The 14,050-nt window shown below is 38.7% G+C and overlaps 1 protein-coding gene across 2 annotated transcripts in view; it reads right to left on the bottom strand.

The window, feature by feature from the left end:
* Window positions 1-14,050, bottom strand: part of LOC128696380 (uncharacterized) — a 320,039-nt gene that overhangs the window by 182,724 nt on the left and 123,265 nt on the right. The gene's annotated exons all lie outside the window — the stretch shown is intronic.

Genomic DNA, 14,050 nt, shown 5'->3' with positions numbered 1-14,050 from the left:
GCTTTCCATGTCATTCTACTTTGATCCATTCTCTCTAAATGACCAAACCACCTCAACAACCCCTCTTCTGCCCTCTGACTAATGCTTTTATTAACTCCACACCTTCTAGTAATTTCCACACTCCGAATTTTCTGCATAATATTTACACCACACATTGCCCTTAGACAGGACATCTCCACTGCCTCCAACCGTCTCCTCGCTGCTGCATTTACCACCCAAGCTTCACATCCATATAAGAGTGTTGGTACTACTATACTTTCATACATTCCCTTCTTTGCCTCCATAGATAAGGTTTTTTGACTCCACATATACCTCAACGCACCACTCACCTTTTTCCCTCATCAATTCTATGATTAACCTCATCCTTCATAAATCCATCCACCGACACGTCAACTCCCAAGTATCTGAAAACATTCACTTCTTCCATACTCCTCCTCCCCAATTTGATATCCAATTTTTCTTTATCTAAATCATTTGATACCCTCATCTCCTTACTCTTTTCTATGTTCACTTTCAACTTTCTACCTTTACACACTCTCCCAAACTCATCCACTAACCTTCGCAATTTTTCTTTAGAATCTCCCATAAGCACAGTATCATCAGCAAAAAGTAACTGTCAATTCCCATTTTGAATTTGATTCCCCATAATTTAATCCCACCCCTCTCCCGAACACCCTAGCATTTACTTCCTTTACAACCCCATCTATAAATATATTAAACAACCATGGTGACATTACACATCCCTGTCTAAGACCTACTTTTGCCGGGAAGTATTCTCCCTCTCTTCTACGCACCCTAACCTGAGCCTCACTATCCTCATAAAAGCTCTTTACAGCATTTAGTAACTTACCACCTATTCCATATACTTGCAACATCTGCCACATTGCTCCTCTATCCACTCTATCATATGCCTTTTCTAAATCCATAAATGCAATAAAAACTTCCCTACCTTTATCTAAATACTGTTCACATATATGCTTCAATGTAAACACTTGATCTACACATCCCCTACCCACTCTGAAGCCTCCTTGCTCATCCGCAATTCTACATTCTGTCTTACCTCTAATTCTTTCAATTATAACCCTACCGTACACTTTTCCTGGTATACTCAGTAAACTTATTCCTCTATAATTTTTACAATCTCTTTTGTCCCCTTTCCCTTTATATAAAGGGACTATACATGCTCTCCGCCAATCCCTAGGTACCTTCCCCTCTTTCATACATTTATTAAACAAAAGTACCAACCACTCCAACACTATATCCCCCCCTGCTTTTAACATTTCTGTCATGATCCCATCAGTTCCAGCTGCTTTACCCCCTTTCATTCTACGTAATGCCTCACGTACCTCCACCACACTTACATTCTGCTCTTCTTCACTCCTAAAAGATGGTATACCTCCCTGGCCAGTGCATGAAATTACCGCCTCCCTTTCTTCCTCAACATTTAAAAGTTCCTCAAAATATTCTCGCCATCTACCTAATACCTCCCTTTCCCCATCTACTAACTCCCCTACTCTGTTTTTAACGGACAAATCCATACTTTCCCTAGGCTTTCTTAACTTGTTTAACTCACTCAAAAATTTTTTCTTATTTTCATTAAAATTTCTTGACAGTGCCTCTCCCACTCTTTCATCTGCTCTCCTTTTGCACTCTCTCACCACTCTCTTCACCTTTCTTTTACTCTCCATATACTCTGCTCTTCTTATAACACTTCTGCTTTGTAAAAACCTCTCGTAAGCTACCTTTTTCTCTTTTATCACACCCTTTACTTCATCATTCCACCAATCACTCCTCTCTCCTCCTGCCCCCACCCTCCTATAACCACAAACTTCTGCCCCACATTCTAATACTGCATTTTTAAAACTATTCCAACCCTCTTCAACCCCCCACTACTCATCTTTGCACTAGCCCACCTTTCTGCCAATAGTCGCTTATATCTCGCCCGAACTTCCTCCTCCCTTAGTTTATACACTTTCACCTCTCTCTTACTTGTTGTTGCCACCTTCCTCTTTTCCCATCTACCTCTTACTCTAACTGTAGCTACAAGTAAATAATGATCCGATATATCAGTTGCCCCTCTATAAACATGTACATCCTGGAGCCTACCGATCAACCTTTTATCCACCAATACATAATCTAACAAACTACTTTCATTACGTGCTACATCATACCTTGTATATTTGTTTATCCTCTTTTTCATAAAATATGTATTACTTATTACCAAATTTCTTTCTACACATAGCTCAATTAAAGGCTCCCCATTTACATTTACCCCTGGCACCCCAAATTTACCTACTACTCCCTCCATAACATTTTTACCCACTTTAGCATTGAAATCCCCAACCACCATTACTCTCACACTTGATTCAAAACTCCCCACGTATTCACTGAACATTTCCCAGAATCTCTCTCTCTCCTCTACACTTCTCTCTTCTCCAGGTGCATACACGCTTACTATAACCCACTTTTCACATCCAATCTTTATTTTACTCCACATAATCCTTGAATTTATACATTTGTAGTCCTTTTCCTGCCATAGCTTATCCTTCAACATTATTGCTACTCCTTCTTTAGCTCTAACTCTATTTGAAACCCCTGACCTAATCCCATTTATTCCTCTCCATAGAAACTCTCCCACCCCCTTCAGCTTTGTTTCACTTAATTATATTTATACCCTATTTACTTGTACATGGGACATAGGTGCTGCATCAAATATCTTGAGAGATTCCAACACTGAGTCAATGCAGTGACAATAAATAGCAAGACATAATAAAAGAATGAGCTCAATTTTTCTTATTAACCCTTAAACTGTCCAAGCAGATCTATGTTCACATGCGTAGTGCTTCAAAAGTAGATCTACGTTTTTTTTACACATTTTCAAATATAACAAAAAAAAAAAGTATATCAAAGTATTTTTTACATGTTTTCAAATATATAAAAAAAAAGATCTACTTTTTTTTTTACATACTTTCAAATGTTGAAAAAACAGATCTACGTTTGGGCAGTTTAATTAACCCCTTCAGGTCCAAGGCCCAAATCTGAAGTGGTGCCAAAGTGTCCAAGAATTTTCAAAAAAACAAATTTGTTATTTTTTCTTATGAAATTGTAGAGAATCTTTTTGTGAAGGTAATAAAACAAAAAGTACAAAATTTGATGGAAAATTGACGAAATTACGCTCTCGCGAATTTTGATGTGTCAGCGATATTTACGAATTGGCGATTTTGCCGACTTTGACTCCCATTTTAGGCCAATTACATTATTCCAGTCAACCAAATTTTTAGCTATTTCACTAGTATTACTTCTATTCTATTGATTGAGCACAAGAAATTGCCAAATAAACTGTTTCAACTACAAATTAAAGTGATCAGAAATTGTTAATTTGACCAATTTAACACAAAGTTCAAAATATTCCAATTTCAAAATAGGGTCCAGAATAAACAATGTAGGTATTCCTGGAACTAAACTTACATTTCCTCTGTTCATTAGTTATGTTTTGAGGCTTTACAAATAAATTCCATTTTGATTTTTTATTCACATAATGAATTTTTATTCACACCAAAAAATAGAAGATTTACTGTTATGCAATACTGTAATAATTGTATAAATATCATCACCATATTTGTGAATGCATACTAGACCCACCAGCTGGCGTGTATTAGATGTGTGAGGTCGTTTGTTTACTCTTGAATATCGGCAAAAATTTAACATTTCTGCTACTTTGAGCTCAGTTTCAAGCCATTTCCAGTGCTAAAACCAATCAAAATCATCTCTATTTCTGTAATATGTCTTCCATTCTATCAAATGAGACCAAGAAATCGCAAATACAACTATAAAAAACAAAGGAAAAAACACTGCAAAATCGGTTTTAATCGAAAAATCATGATCTCAGTTTTTTTTATCTCATTATACACAGTGTGCTGCAGGATCTGTTTTATGTGGTGCACACATACCACATAGATGTATTCTCTCATATCTAGGCCCAAATGTACCACTCACAGTTTATCAGAGTGAGCTGAGCTCATGACGTAGATCTACGGTTTGGACCCTGAACGTAAAGCCGTAGATCTATGGGATGGACCCGGAAAGGGTTAAGGGTTAAAGTACCATGGAAACAGCTGAGTATTTAACCCTTTGACTGTCGCAACCCCCAATCCTGAGGTGTCTCCTGGTGTCGCAAAATTTAAAAAAAAAAAAAATATTTTTTCTCGTGAAATGATAGAGAATCTTTTCCCGATTGTAATGACACCAAAAAAACGAAATTTGATGGAAAACTGACGGAATTATGCTCTCGCGAAATTAGCGACCTCGGCGCTGTTTACAAATCGGCGATTTCGCCCACTTTGAGACCTATTTTCGGCTAATTCCATTGTTCCAGTCGCCCAAACTCATAGCTATTTCTTTAGAACTCCATTTTTTCTATCGATTGAGTACAAGAAACTGCCCATTTACCGATTTCAACTACCTAATAATGTGGTCAGAAATTTGCAATTTGGCCAATTTCATGAAAACTAAAAAATATGACAATTTCAAAATAAGGTCCAGAATGAACAATGCAGACATTCCTGGCTCTAAAATAACATTTTCTTTGCTCATCAGTCATGTCTCCAGGCCCCTCTGATATTACTCTTGCTTTCTATTTTGAATTTTTATTCAAACAAAATATAGAAGACTTACTATTATGCAGACTACTGCAATACTGAAATAATTGTATAAATAACATCAACCCATTCATGACTGCATATCAGAATGGCTAGTTGGACATTTATTGGACAATGGCATCATTTGTTTACTTTTGAACATTGGCAAAAATCAAACATTTCCCCTACTTCGAGCTCCATTTCTAGGTTCTTTTTTATAGTAAAATCAATCAAAATCACCTCTATTTCTATAATATGTTTTCCTTTCTATCAAATGAGACCACGAAAACGAGAATACAACCATAAATACTATACGAAAATAGACCACAAAGTCAGCATTTTAATTAAAAAAAACGGTCAGTTTTTTTTTCTCATTATGCACTGTGTGCTCCAGGATTTTTTTTATATGGTGCACACTGACCACACAGACCCATTCTCTCACATGTGGGCCTACCAGCTTTCTCCTGCTTGATTGAAGCCGCTAGAATTTATGAGTATATATACGTCAAACAAGGTACCTCATAAGACGTATATATACGGCCACGACAGTCAAAGGGTTAATTAAGAGTACTCTTTCACTCTCAAAAAGATATGTTTTTACAGCATTATATATAATATACAGTAGGGCCCCACTTTATGCCGTTTCACTTTACGGTGTTCCGCTAATACAGACATACCAGATTATGAGCAAAACTCGGTATACAGCTCCCCTCAGACTTTCTAATACGGTCACTGTGCCCTACCCTGTTTGTTTACATTCTCTGTGAGCTCTGAAAGTACCACGTCTCTCCATTATGTCTGGAAACTCCAAAATTTCAAGTGTTTTTAAAACTTATTTCATATTTTATATATATATTTTTTTTAACCCTTAAATGGTCCAAACAGTTCGACGTTCAAATTCGTAGTGCTCCAAAAGTAGATCTACGTTTTTTTTCCGTACTTTCAAAAATAGCAAAAAAAAATGTAGATAAAAGTTTTTTTTTACACATTTTTAAATGTAAAACAAGAAGGAAGATCTACATTTTTTTACGTACTTTCAAATGTTGAAAAAACGTATATATATGTTTGGACCATTTAAGGGTTAACAAGTCGGCCGTCTCCCACCGAGGCAGGGTGACCCCAAAAAAAAAAAAAAAAAAAAAATCCCCAAAAAGAAAATACACCTACCATCCGACTTACGACCGAGTTCGGTTCCGAGAAACCGGTCGTAAGTCGAACTTTACTACTGAATATCAACAAAACATTTTTGTAATGACTTTATTTTATTTTTTTTATTTTGGTATTTCATGTTTTACTTTACTTTTTATGTTGTTAGTACTGTATTTTATACTGTAAGGTTTAGGATAAACACTATGTGCAACACAAATAGTTGTTTATTTCCCAGAAATTTGGCATAAAAAACACGGTCTTAAGTCGAGTGGTCGTAAGTCGAGCAGGTCGTAAGTCGGATGGTAGGTGTACTTTCATCATCATTCAACCCTTTTACCTCACTCACACATAATCATTGTTTTTGCAGAGGTGCTCAGAACACAACAGTTTAGAAGCATATACGTATAAAGATACACAACATAACCCTCCAAACCAATAATATCCCAAGCCCCTCCTTTAGAGTGCAGGCATTGTACTTCCTATTTCCAGGACTCAATTCCGGCCATATAAAAATAACCGGTTTCCCTGAATCCCTTCACTAAATATTACTCTGCTCACACTCCAACACATCGTCAGGTCCCAAATACCATTCGTCTCCATTATTCACTATCAAACACGCTCAAGCACACCTGCTGGAGGACCAAGCCCCTCCTCCACAAAACCTCCCTAACCCCTACCTTCCAACCTTTTCGAGGATGACCCCTACCCTGCCTTCCTTCCCCTACAGATTTATATGCTCTCCATGTCATTCTACTTTGATCCATTCTCTCTAAATGACCAAACCACCTCAACAACCCCTCTTCAGCCCTCTGACTAATACTTTTATTAACTCCACACCTTCTCCTAATTTCCACACTCCGAATTTTCTGCATAATATTTACACCACACACTGCCCTTAGACAGGACATCTCCACTGCCTCCAACTGCATCCTTGCTGCTGCATTCACAACCCAAGCTTCACACCCATATAAGAGTGTTGGTACTACCATACTTTCATACATTCCCTTCTTTGCTGCCATAGATAACGTTTTTTGTCTCCACATATACCTCAACGCACCACTCATCTTTTTTCCCTCATCAATTTTATGATTAACCCTTTCAGGGTCCAAGGCCCAAATCTGGAGTCACGCACCAGTGTCCAAGAATTTTCAAAAAAAAAATTTGTTATTTTTTCTTATGAAATCGTAGAGAATCTTTTTGTGAAGGTAATAAAACAAAAAGTACGAAATTTGGTGGAAAATTGACGAAATTATGCTCTCGCGAATTTTGATGTGTCAGCGATATTTACGAATCGGCGATTTTGCCGACTTTGACTCCCATTTTAGGCCAATTACATTATTCCAAACAACCAAATTCTTAGCTATTTCACTAGTATTACTTCTATTCTATCGATTGAGCACAAGAAATCGCCAAGTCAACTGTTTCAACTACAAAATAAAGTGATCGGAAATTGTTAATTTGGCCAATTTAACACAAAGTTCAAAATATTCCAATTTCAAAATAGGGTCCAGAATGAACAATGTAGGCATTCCTTGCACTAAACTAACATTTCCTCTGTTCATTAGTTATGTTTTGAGGCTTTACAAATAAATTCCATTTTGATTTTTTATTCACATAATGAATTTTTATTCACACCAAAAAATAGAAGATTTACTGTTATGCAATACTGTAATAATTGTATAAATATCATCACCATATTTGTGAATGTATATTAGACCCACCAGCTGATGTGTATTAGACGTGTGAGGTCGTTTGTTTACTCTTGAATATCGGCAAAAATTTAACATTTCCGCTACTTTGAGCTCAGTTTCAAGCCATTTCCAATGCTAAAACCAATCAAAATCATCTCTATTTCTGTAATATGTCTTCCATTCTATCAAATGAGACCAAGAAATCGCAAATACATCTATAAAAAACATACGAAAAAACACTGCAAAGTTGCTGTTTTAATCGAAAAATCATGATTTCATTTATTTTCTCTCATTATACACAGTGTGCTGCAGAATCTGTTTTATGTGGTGCACACATACCACATAGATGTATTCTCTCATATCTAGGCCCAAATGTACCACTCACAGTTTATCAGAGTGAGCTGAGCTCATGGCGTAGATCTACGGTTTGGACCCTGAACGTAAAGCCGTAGATCTACGGGACGGACCCTGAAAGGGTTAACCTCATCCTTCATAAATCCATCCGCCAACACATCAACCCCCAAATATCTGAAAACGTTCATTTCTTCCACACTACTCCTCCCCAATTTGATATCCAATTTTTCTTTATCTAAATCATTTGATACCCTCATCACCTTACTCTTTTCTATGTTCACTTTCAACTTTCTACCTTTACACACTCTCCCAAACTCATCCACTAACCTTTGCAATTTTTCTGTAGAATTCCCCATAAGCACACTATCATCAGCAAAAAGCAACTGTGTCAATTCCCATTTTGCATTTAATTCCCCATAATTTAATCCCACCCCTCTCCCCAACACCCTAGCATTTACTTCTTTTACAACCCCATCTATAAATATACTATTAAACAACCTTGGTGACATTCCACAACCCTGTCTAAAACCTACTTTTACTGAGAAGTAGTCTCCCTCTCTTCTACACACCCTAACCTGAGCCTCATTATCCTCATAAAAACTCTCTACATCATTTAGTAACTTACCACCTATTCCATATACTTGCAACATCTGCCACATTGCTCCCCTATCCACTATCATATGCCTTTTCTAAATCCATAAATGCAATAAAAACTTCCCTACCTTTATCTAAATACTGTTCACATATTTGCCTCAATGTAAACACTTGATCTACACATCCCCTATCCACTCTGAAACCTCCTTGCTCATCCACAATCCTACATTCTGTCTTACCTCTAATTCTTTCAATTATAACCCTACCGTAAACTTTTCCTGGTATACTTAATAAACTTATTCCTCTATAATTTTTACAATCTATTTTGTCCCCCTTCCCTTTATATAAAGGGACTATACATACTCTCTGCCAATCCCTAGGTACCTTCCCCTCTTTCATACATTTATTAGACAAAAATACCAACCACTCCAATACTATATTCCCCCCTGTCATGATCCCATCAGTTCCAGCTGCTTTACCCCCTTTCATTCTATGTAATGCCTCACGCACCTCTCCCACACTCACATCCTGTTCTTCTTCACTCCTAAAAGATGGTATACCTCCCTGGCCAGTGCATGAAATTACCGCTTCCCTTTCTTCGTCGACATTTAAAAGTTCCTCAAAATATTCTTGCTATCTACCAAAAACCTCCATCTCCCCATCTACTAACTCCCCTACTCTGTAAACGTGTACATCCTGGAGCCTACCCATCAACCTTTTATCCACCAATACATAATCTAACAAACTACTTTCATTACGTGCTATATTATACCTTGTATATTTATTTATCCTCTTCTTCATAAAATATGTATTACTTATTACAGGTAGTAGGTTGGTAGACAGCAACCACCCAGGGAAGTACTACCGTCCTGCCAGATGACTGTGAAACAAAAACCTGTAACTGTTTTGCATGATGGTAGGATTGCTGGTTTCTTTTTCTGTCTCATAAACACGCTAGATAACAGGGATATCTTGCTACTCCTACTTACACTTTGGTCACACTTCACAGACACGCACATGCATATATATATATACATACATCTAGGTTTTTCTACTTTTTCTAAATAGCTCTTGTTCTTTTTTATTTCTTCTATTGTCCATGGGGAAGTGGAAAAGAATCTTTCCTCCGTAAGCCATGCGTGTCGTATGAGGCGACTAAAATGCCGGGAGCAATGGGCTAGTAACCCCTTCTCCTGTATACATTTACTAAAAAAGAGAAGAAAAACTTTATAAAACTGGGATGCTTAAATGTGCGTGGATGTAGTGCGGATGACAAGAAACAGATGATTGCTGATGTTATGAATGAAAAGAAGTTGGATGTCCTGGCTCTAAGCGAAACAAAGCTGAAGGGGGTAGGAGAGTTTCAGTGGGGGGAAATAAATGGGATTAAATCTGGAGTATCTGAGAGAGTTAGAGCAAAGGAAGGGGTAGCAGTAATGTTAAATGATCAGTTATGGAAGGAGAAAAGAGAATATGAATGTGTAAATTCGAGAATTATGTGGATTAAAGTAAAGGTTGGATGCGAGAAGTGGGTCATAATAAGCGTGTATGCACCTGGAGAAGAGAGGAATGCAGAGGAGAGAGAGAGATTTTGGGAGATGTTAAGTGAATGTATAGGAGCCTTTGAACCAAGTGAGAGAGTAATTGTGGTAGGGGACCTGAATGCTAAAGTAGGAGAAACTTTTAGAGAGGGTGTGGTAGGTAAGTTTGGGGTGCCAGGTGTAAATGATAATGGGAGCCCTTTGATTGAACTTTGTATAGAAAGGGGTTTAGTTATAGGTAATACATATTTTAAGAAAAAGAGGATAAATAAGTATACAAGATATGATGTAGGGTGAAATGACAGTAGTTTGTTGGATTATGTATTGGTAGATAAAAGACTGCTGAGTAGACTTCAGGATGTACATGTTTATAGAGGGGCCACAGATATATCAGATCACTTTCTAGTTGTAGCTACACTGAGAGTAAAAGGTAGATGGGATACAAGGAGAATAGAAGCATCAGGGAAGAGAGAGGTGAAGGTTTATAAACTAAAAGAGGAGGCAGTTAGTGTAAGATATAAACAGCTATTGGAAGATAGATGGGCAAATGAGAGCATAGGCAATGGGGTCGAAGAGGTATGGGGTAGGATTAAAAATGTAGTGTTAGAGTGTTCAGCAGAAGTTTGTGGTTACAGGAAAGTGGGTGCAGGAGGGAAGAGGAGCGATTGGTGGAATGATGATGTAAAGAGAGTAGTAAGGGAGAAAAAGTTAGCATATGAGAAGTTTTTACAAAGTAGAAGTGATGCAAGGAGGGAAGAGTATATGGAGAAAAAGAGAGAGGTTAAGAGAGTGGTGAAGCAGTGTAAAAAGAGAGCAAATGAGAGAGTGGGTGAGATGTTATCAACAAATTTTGTTGAAAATAAGAAAAAGTTTTGGAGTGAGATTAACAAGTTAAGAAAGCCTAGAGAACAAATGGATTTGTCAGTTAAAAATAGGAGAGGAGAGTTATTAAATGGAGAGTTAGAGGTATTGGGAAGATGGAGGGAATATTTTGAGGAATTGTTAAATGTTGATGAAGATAGGGAAGCTGTGATTTCGTGTATAGGGCAAGGAGGAATAACATCTTGTAGGAGTGAGGAAGAGCCAGTTGTGAGTGTGGGGGGAAGTTCGTGAGGCAGTAGGTAAAACGAAAGGGGGTAAGGCAGCCGGGATTGATGGGATAAAGATAGAAATGTTAAAAGCAGGTGGGGATATAGTTTTGGAGTGGTTGGTGCAATTATTTAATAAATGTATGGAAGAGGGTAAGGTACCTAGGGATTGGCAGAGAGCATGCATAGTTCCTTTGTATAAAGGCAAAGGGGATAAAAGAGAGTGCAAAAATTATAGGGGGATAAGTCTGTTGAGTGTACATGGTAAAGTGTATGGTAGAGTTATAATTGAAAGAATTAAGAGTAAGATGGAGAATAGGATAGCAGATGAACAAGGAGGCTTTAGGAAAGGTAGGGGGTGTGTGGACCAGGTGTTTACAGTGAAACATATAAGTGAACAGTATTTAGATAAGGCTAAAGAGGTCTTTGTGGCATTTATGGATTTGGAAAAGGCGTATGACAGGGTGGATAGGGAGGCAATGTGGCAGATGTTGCAAGTGTATGGTGTAGGAGGTAGGTTACTGAAAGCAGTGAAGAGTTTTTACGAGGATAGTGAGGCTCAAGTTAGAGTATGTAGGAAAGAGGGAAATTTTTTCCCAGTAAAAGTAGGCCTTAGACAAGGATGTGTGATGTCACCGTGGTTGTTTAATATATTTATAGATGGGGTTGTAAGAGAAGTAAATGCGAGGGTCTTGGCAAGAGGCGTGGAGTTAAAAGATAAAGAATCACACACAAAGTGGGAGTTGTCACAGCTGCTCTTTGCTGATGACACTGTGCTCTTGGGAGATTCTGAAGAGAAGTTGCAGAGATTGGTGGATGAATTTGGTAGGGTGTGCAAAAGAAGAAAATTAAAGGTGAATACAGGAAAGAGTAAGGTTATGAGGATAACAAAAAGATTAGATGATGAAAGATTGAATATCAGGTTGGAGGGAGAGAGTATGGAGGAGGTGAACGTACAGTGGACCCCCGGTTAACGATATTTTTTCACTCCAGAAGTATGTTCAGGTGCCAGTACTGACCGAATTTGTTCCCATAAGAAATATTGTGAAGTAGATTAGTCCATTTCAGACCCCCAAACATACACATACAAACGCACTTACATAAATACACTTACATAATTGGTCGCATTCGGAGGTAATCGTTATGCGGGGGTCCACTGTATTCAGATATTTGGGAGTGGACGTGTCAGCGGATGGGTCTATGAAAGATGAGGTGAATCATAGAATTGATGAGGGAAAAAGAGTGAGTGGTGCACTTAGGAGTCTGTGGAGACAAAGAACTTTGTCCTTGGAGGCAAAGAGGGGAATGTATGAGAGAATAGTTTTACCAACGCTCTTATATGGGTGTGAAGCGTGGGTGATGAATGTTGCAGCGAGGAGAAGGCTGGAGGCAGTGGAGATGTCATGTCTGAGGGCAATGTGTGGTGTGAATATAATGCAGAGAATTCGTAGTTTGGAAGTTAGGAGGAGGTGCGGGATTACCAAAACTGTTGTCCAGAGGGCTGAGGAAGGGTTGTTGAGGTGGTTCGGACATGTAGAGAGAATGGAGCGAAACAGAATGACTTCAAGAGTGTATCAGTCTGTAGTGGAAGGAAGGCGGGGTAGGGGTCGGCCTAGGAAAGGTTGGAGGGAGGGGGTAAAGGAGGTTTTGTGTGCGAGGGGCTTGGACTTCCAGCAGGCATGCATGAGCGTGTTTGATAGGAGTGAATGGAGACAAATGGTTTTTAATACTTGATGTGCTGTTGGAGTGTGAGCAAAGTAACATTTATGAAGGGATTCAGGGAAACCGGCAGGCCGGACTTGAGTCCTGGAGATGGGAAGTACAGTGCCTGCACTCTGAAGGAGGGGTGTTAATGTTGCAGTTTAAAAACTGTAGTGTAAAGCACCCTTCTGGCAAGACAGTGATGGAGTGAATGATGGTGAAAGTTTTTCTTTTTCGGGCCACCCTGCCTTGGTGGGAATCGGCCAGTGTGATAATGATAATAATAATTATATGTTTCACTGTAAACACCTGGTCCACACATCCCCTACCTTTCCTAAAGCCTCCTTGTTCATCTGCTATCCTATTCTCAGTCTTACTTTTAATTCTTTCAATAATAACTCTACCATACACTTTACCAGGTATACTCAACAGACTTATCCCCCTATAATTTTTGCACTCTCTTTTGTCCCCTTTGCCTTTATACAAAGGAACTATGCATGCTCTCTGCCAATCCCTAGGTACAAAAATAAATAACAAAAAGGCACAATACCGCGACTGGAACGATACTAACAATGCTCTTTTCTGTCACGTCAGAGATCATAGCCATCCTCTTGACTGGTCTTCTGCTAAAACTGTCTTCCCTACTTCCAACTCGAACAGTCGCCGTCTAGTTGAATCCTCTCTAATACACAACTTTCCTTGTATGAACCTTAGCCCTGGCTTCGTCTCTGTAGATGCCTTCCTCCCCCACTACATTGTAAAATGCTCCAAACTTCAGAACACCTGTGACTTAACCTGAATCCTCATTTTTTCTTTCTTTTCCTTCTTCCTCTTCCCCTTTCCTCTTTCCTTTTCTCCTCTGGGTTGTCTTTCTCTCGCCTGTCTCGTGTTTCTGTTCCTTCTTCATTTACTTTGTTTCACCACTTCCCCTTTCACGCACCTCTGTGCGCCTGCTCTCCCTCTGTGGGCATCTAGCTCTCTTGCAGTGCTCCCCTTCCTTTGTTTTTGACTGGTTCGTCTTCCTTATTTCCCACTTCTACCACTACCACTACTACTAACTCTTCTTCTTCTACTACTACTACAACTACTGATGAAATTAAGACACATGTGTGGTGTCTGGTTGTCTTTGTTGTGGACGTTTCGCCATCCAGTGGCTGGCTGAATGGCGAAACGTCTACGATGGGGATGCCCGGGTGTTGTGCATGTGTCTTAATTTCATCTTGTCGGTATTATATACAATTCTTGTACTACTACTACTACCTCCACCTCTTCCTGCCTATATATAGCCATCCTGC

This window comes from Cherax quadricarinatus, chromosome 39 (assembly GCF_038502225.1).
Source record: "Cherax quadricarinatus isolate ZL_2023a chromosome 39, ASM3850222v1, whole genome shotgun sequence".
Classification (NCBI taxonomy): domain Eukaryota; kingdom Metazoa; phylum Arthropoda; class Malacostraca; order Decapoda; family Parastacidae; genus Cherax; species Cherax quadricarinatus.
The sequence above is the reverse complement of the archived record's forward strand: the minus strand, read 5'-3'. Positions and strand labels throughout refer to the sequence as shown.